The sequence below is a fragment of the Bubalus bubalis genome, chromosome 2 (genome assembly GCF_019923935.1).
Source record: "Bubalus bubalis isolate 160015118507 breed Murrah chromosome 2, NDDB_SH_1, whole genome shotgun sequence".
Taxonomy (NCBI): domain Eukaryota; kingdom Metazoa; phylum Chordata; class Mammalia; order Artiodactyla; family Bovidae; genus Bubalus; species Bubalus bubalis.
In genome coordinates, this window is record NC_059158.1 from 41,033,854 (window position 1) to 41,040,375 (window position 6,522).

The window sequence follows — 6,522 nt, forward strand, 5'->3', positions numbered from 1 at the left end:
TTTACTATACTCACTGCTAAGTCACTTGGCCTATTTCCTCATCCAAAAGACATGAGGATTGAACCAGAATGTTTTTAAAGTTTCCTCTAGCTCTAAAATTCTAGAGGTGTATGACTATTTCTGGAAGTACAAAATGATAATATGATACTGAATACACACACTTCTTGCAAGCTGTACATCCTTCTTCCCTGAGATTCTGATGCATTTCCCGAGATACCAGAAGGATAGTTACTAATAATTTAATGAAGTTTCTACGAGCACATGGTGGGTCTTGGTAATAAGCCTTCTTTTTGTCTTTGGTAAAATCAGTGGTTCTCAACTAGGGGCAACTCTCCTCCCCCTTCCCCCAGGGGTATGTAAAAAGCTTGAAGACATTTGTGATTGTCACACTTCAGGGGTACTACTGGCATCTAGTGGATATGATGTTAATTAAACAACCAAAACAAAAAATCTTGTCCCTTTAGGTCAAACTAACAGAGCAGCTCCCTTGCTGGGATCTGTTGAAGGTCAACCCTCAACACAAGGGTTTGTATTAAAAAAACAAAAACAAAGAACTTGCCTCTTAAAAAACAAACAAACACAAAGTCAGGGTTAAGCATCAGGTATATTCATCTAGACTGAGTGAAATCAGCTGAAGCTTGATGGCAATCCCTTTCTCTCTAGTAAGAAGGTCCAACTCTGGCAGAAATGAGCTTTGCCACAGAGAGAAGTTTCGATGAGCGAGCTCGACTCTTAACAGTGGCTTATACCTGAAAGGGCATAGGCAGAATGACCTGCAGAGTTATAAAAATCAAGGTATCATGCAACACCCTTTATACACTGAAATGCCAGAAGCCTGGGAGTGGGACCCCGGTATGGAAGTTTCCAAACCTCTTTCCTGCTGATCACAGGCACACCCCCAATTAGGAGACATTGCTGTGGAACAGTACTTCTCAAGCAGGTGATTCTGCTCCCCAGGGGATGTCTGGAGACCTTTTCGACTGTCAAAACTGGAGGAGTACTCAACATTTCCCAATGATTTTTTTCTTCTCCATGCCAACTTCAAAGTCCCAAGAGGAGGGAAACCAAAGGGAACAGACAGGAAAACCTGGAATTTCTACTTTCTCTCATAGTCACAACTCATGTCTCGCAGCAAGTCTCCTAGGCTTGTATTTACTTCTGATCTTGAACAAAACAATTTCTTACGTAACAGATTATCATCTTCGGTGGGGTGGACACACATTAGTGCACTTGGCAATAGACTGTGAATGATACATTTTTCTCCAAATAAAGCTATACATCAACACACATAAACAAAAACTGTAGGGGGCACTACAGCATCTAATGCAGAAAGACTAAACCTCTTATGATGCACAGGACAACTCCCCATGACAGAGAACTCAAAATGCTAAGAGTGCTGAGGTTAAGAAATCTTGCTTTCAAGAGAGGCCCGGGGGAGATAAGCCAGGGGGCTGTTAATATCTGAAGGATTACTTAAGGAATAGAAGGAGGCAACTGACAACTCTGAAGGGATGTTCTCCACAATTCCTCCTGAGTCTCAGTCTAAGAAAACACAGGACAGAGCCATAGCTGGTAGAATGACTTCAACAGAACTCATCAATAAAGGTGGTTAAGGCAGAAGACAGGATAAGAGGCCAGACAAAATGTACATTTCTCCTTTATACTGTTTAAAACAGAATTTCTCTATTGATATAAATATGTCCTGAACACTGATACGACATCACCCTGGATGTCAAATCCAAAGCTGTTTCCCCAAATAAACAGCTATACCATCTAGGCAACTCTAAGATGCAATACTGACTCATCTAGTTAAAACACAAAAGCTGTATTCAGAAAGAAAGTTTCAAAAGCCCATCTAAATATTTCCCAATCTTCAACTACGGTAGGAACATACAGAGTACCTAACAATAAATTTTCTTTTTCCACATACTAGGTTCTTTAGTATTATGCTAGCTATGTAGCATGATAATCCATTCTTCAGTGTTATGAATATATTCCATTTTATTTTTTCCAATGATTCTCATTGACTGAAGACGTATTTCATTAAACCGGAAAAAAATGTTATCACTGAATTGTAATAAAAACCAAATTCCACATTTAAAGGAAAGATAAATGATAAAACATTAAAATGATACAATTTAAAAGAGGAGCAATTTAAAACTGTAATAACTGCTTTAAATTTACAATTAAGGGAATTCCACTTTTTTGTACTCTTATCATCAACGTTCCTCTTTCTGGACATTTCTGCTCATTGAGACTTGAAGAGTCTAGTGTTTTCTTTGCTCTCTGAAAATATACTGTTGTTCTCTGAATTTTTTATTTTGAAAAATTTCAAGCCTCTAGAAAAACTGTAATAGTACAAAGAATGTTTGTATATCCTTAACTTAGATTCACCAATTGTTAACAAACATTTGGCTATATTTACTTTCTGTCCAACTGTCTTTTTTTTTTACCAGAACCATTTGAAACTTATTAATGTAACACATCATGAAATCACTTCTAAATGTTTCAACATGTACCTTCTGAAAATAAGAGTATTATTCTACATAACCATCAGCATCACTGTCATACCTATTAAAATTAATAATTCTCTAACATTACTTAATATCTAGTCCATGGTCAAGCTTTCAAAAAAAAAAAAAAAGAAAGAAAGAAAGGCCATACAGCTTTGTTGAAATCTAGGCACCAACCAATGATCACATATCACAGTTAGCTGTTATGTCTCATTGGTCTATTTAAATCTACAACAGATGCTGGTGTTTTGTTTTCTGGCCTTTTATGACACTGACATATTTGAAGCAGGAACCCCCAGATTTTTAAACATATCTCCTCGTCTCACTTTTTCTAGTTTCTATGGTTTAAAAAAAAAAAATTCTTCCTCTCTAGATTTCCAGAGCTTATACTCTTCCTCTCTTCGAAGTTAAGCTCTCAAACAAACAAAAAGTTTCACTTCCCTCTCGTTTCTCAGGTCTGCATTTGTTTCTTTTCCCCTCACGCCACCGATACTGCTTTCACTAAGGTCACCAAAGGCTTTCTTCACATGCCAAGTCCAAAGGACACTTTTTCAGCTATCTCTCTGCAGCAGCTGCCATTCCTATCCATTATCTCCCTCAAGTGCCCTCAAATCTTGGCATAATTCTCTTGTTCTCATTCTCTCGGAATGTTGGTATTCATCACGGATGTCCTTGACTGTCTCATGCCCTCCATGGCTTTAGCCACTAGCTTTAGTGATTCCTAAATCTCTTCTCCAATCTGCTGCTGCTAAGATGCTTCAGTCGTGTCCGACTCTGTGCGACCCCATAGAAGGCAGCCCACCAGGCTCCCCCGTCCCTGGGATTTTCCAGGCAAGAACACTGGAGTGGGCTGCCATTTCCTTCTCCAATGCATGAGAGTGAAAAGTGAAAGTGAAGTTGCTCAGTCGCGTCCGACTCTTACAGACCCCACGGACTGCAGCCCACCAGGCTCTTCCGTCCATGGGATTTTCCAGGCAAGAGTACTGGAGTTGGGCGCCATTGCCTTCTCCACTTCTCCAATCTAGAGCTCTCCAAAACTCAAGACCTATCCATCTAATCAGCTACCAGACATTCTGGCCCAAATTTCTTATAATCCCCTATGTGTTATGTGTCCATACCTGACTTATTATTTTTCCCCTGCAAACTGTTTATCCTACTATATTCCTTTTCTCAAATAATAGAAACATCAGTTTTCCAAATTTAAAACCTCTCCTCCTGCTTCCTCATCCCCACCAATGAACCAATCACCAAATCCTCAATTTTATATCCTGTATAGCTCTCACATTCATCACCTCCTCTTTAGCTCTACATTAGTGGCAGTCAAGGCCCTCAACATCCCTCCCATAGACCATCACAAAGATATTCCAACCCCTTTTCTCCTTTCTGAGCCAGTCTCTACAAATTATTTTTCTAAAACACAAATTGGCTCACATTGCTCATCTATTTAAAGCACTTGAGCACTTTCCTTGACTTCCGCGCCCGGCTAGGGAATAATTTAGCATGGTGGTTAAGAATACCAGCACTGGAGTCAGAAAAAGCTGAATTCAAATACGAGATTCTCTATCTATTGTGTGGCCACGAGACACTGTTTTAACCTCTCTAAAGCCTCAGAGTTTTTATCTATAAAGTAAGGATAATTGTGTCTTTCCAACCATGTTGTTAAGCAATTACAAGGTGATATATCTAAAACATTTGTCTTATTACCCAAATTAAATACATAATAATTACAATAAGATGAAGTCCAAATTACTTAGCATGACCCACTGGTTACTGCCTATCTGTTCAGTCTTGTTTCCCATTCTTTCCTCACATTCTTTGCTGCCATACTATTTTACACCTTTCTGCTTCTGTACATGTAATTTTCTCTGTTTATAAAAACTATCCCCCCGTGCTTTGTCCAATGAGTGAACACTATTTCTGCCCTTTGAACCTTAAACACAACCCTATTACCCTGTATTACATCTATTCCTTGTCTTCCTTGCCACGAAACTGTTTCTTGAAAGCAGATTTTTTGGAGAAAATAACAACACAAACTAATAACAGACATGGAAATTCACCTCAGAGATATGGAACCTTATCACTGCCCGTTGAACAATTTATAGAAAACACCTAAAGTAATCATTTTGTTCACAAACTAATGGTTATTTCACTTCTCATTTTTTAAAAAATACATCAGCCTAATGAGAGTTTAGGTGAACAAGATAGGAACTTCACACTTGGATTTTTTGTGTGTGTGGAGCTTTAAGTAGCTGTGGAAAAACAGGGATTTGAACTGAGTCTTGAAAACTGTTTTGGTCTAAAGCAGAAAGGGCAAACAGGGCCTGTGGTATTTGAATTGGTGGATGTGAACTTCAGTCAAAACTTCAATGTAGCAAAGCTAAATTTAGGTTAAAGCATATCCTTCCTTAAAGGGAAAGTGTCATAACTCAAACAAGCAAATTTATTAAGGGCGAGATGTCCATGGAAGATTCCACTATGGGAACAACCAAATGAGCAAATAAGAAAAGACAGAAATTATTCTGGAAGTAGTCTCTATTATGAGTGAAAGTGTTAGTCGCTCAGTCTGTCTGACTCTTTGCAACCCCATGGACTGTAGCTGGCCAGGCTTCTCTGTCCATAGAATTCTTCAGGCAAGAATACAGGAATGGGTTGCTGTTTCATCCTCCAGGGGATCTTCCTGACCCAGGGATTGTACCCACTTCTCCTGCACTGCAAGTGGATTCTTTATCATCTGAGCCATCAGGGAAGCCCCTATCACGAGGAGAAGGCCAAATACCTTAAAACTGATGTACTGGCAAATACCAAGGATATGCAGGCTCTTAGACCAGAAAAGAGGTGTGGCTTGCAGGACTAATGATCTTAAAATACTAGGCAACATGAAGCAGGCAAATTTCCTTGTTCTAAATGGAGATTACAAACATCTCATTGAATCAAGCCAATAAACCAAGTCATATTCCTTTCTGAAATCCGAGATGCCACGTTTATCATATACCAAGACCACACTTAAAAAAAAAAAATTCCTTCCCTAACAATTATCAGAAAAAGATGTTTCGGAGTGGGGCGGGAAATCTACTGTAAACATTCAAAAAAAAAAGACAAATCTGAAAGGGCAATGAAATATAGACTTTGCTAGGACCGCTGTTTTGGTCATATTGTGACCCCGCGAAACAAGTTCAATTAGGGCGGAACTCTCGGAAAAAAGGAAGAAGTTTTAAGAAAGTTGACCCCGGAGAGTTGGTGAAAGGTGCTGTCAGTCAGTCCGCAAAACGCCAAAGGCTCAGAGAAGAGGTCAGCGCAGGGGCAGGAGTGGCACTGGCGCGGAAAGGTGGGCTGCGCGAGGATTTTACAGACGGGTGCGGCGACAGTGTTGTCACGAAGCTGCCTCCCCCCTCCCGGCCTCGGGCCCCAATCACTCACATGCGGAGCCCGCGCCCCCTCGGGCTCCTCCCGCCTCGGGGACAGCAAGCCGCCGGGCGAGGAGGATAGGCCGACAACTTCCTACTTCCGGGCGCGCAACCCGGAAGCAACTCCACAGGCGAGGCAGCGCTCCTTCTTCCCGCCGGAAGCTTCCGCCAGAAGTAGATCAGGCGATGTCTCGGAGAACTTGGGAACTATCACGAGATCTGGAGAGTTCGGCTTCTTGCTCCCCCTGGCGGCCAGTTCTTCCCTCTCGGTCTTCTTCAGTCCTTGCAGGCGGTCTCTTTGTGAGCCAACAATTATTCTCTGCCAGACATTACAAAGGGAGAGGGCAATGGCACCCTACTCCAGTACTCTTGCCTGAGAAATCCCATGGATGGAGGAGTCTGGTAGGCTGCAGTCCATGGGGTCGCTAAGAGTCGGACATGACTGAGCGACTTCACTTTCACTTTTCACTTTCATGCATTGGAGAAGGAAATGGCAACCCACTCCAGTGTTCTTGCCTGGAGAATCCCAGAGACGGGGGATCCTGGTGGGCTGCCGTCTATGGGGTCGCGCAGAGTCGGACAGGACCGAAGCGACTTAGCAGCAG

The 6,522-nt window shown here is 41.5% G+C and overlaps 1 protein-coding gene across 4 annotated transcripts in view; it reads right to left on the reverse strand.

Moving 5' to 3' along the window:
• The window catches only part of C2H6orf89 (chromosome 2 C6orf89 homolog), a 39,700-nt gene extending 33,611 nt beyond the window's left edge, over positions 1-6,089 (reverse strand). For 2 of the 4 annotated variants that reach the window (XM_006050417.3, XM_025270773.2), the window contains exon 1: positions 5,931-6,085. The gene's annotated coding sequence lies outside the window, so the exon portion shown is untranslated. Of the gene's footprint in view, positions 1-5,930 lie in introns of all 4 variants that reach the window. The other 2 variants (XM_006050419.3, XM_006050418.3) reach the window with 2 other exon arrangements.
• Positions 6,090-6,522: the final 433 nt, after the last annotated feature.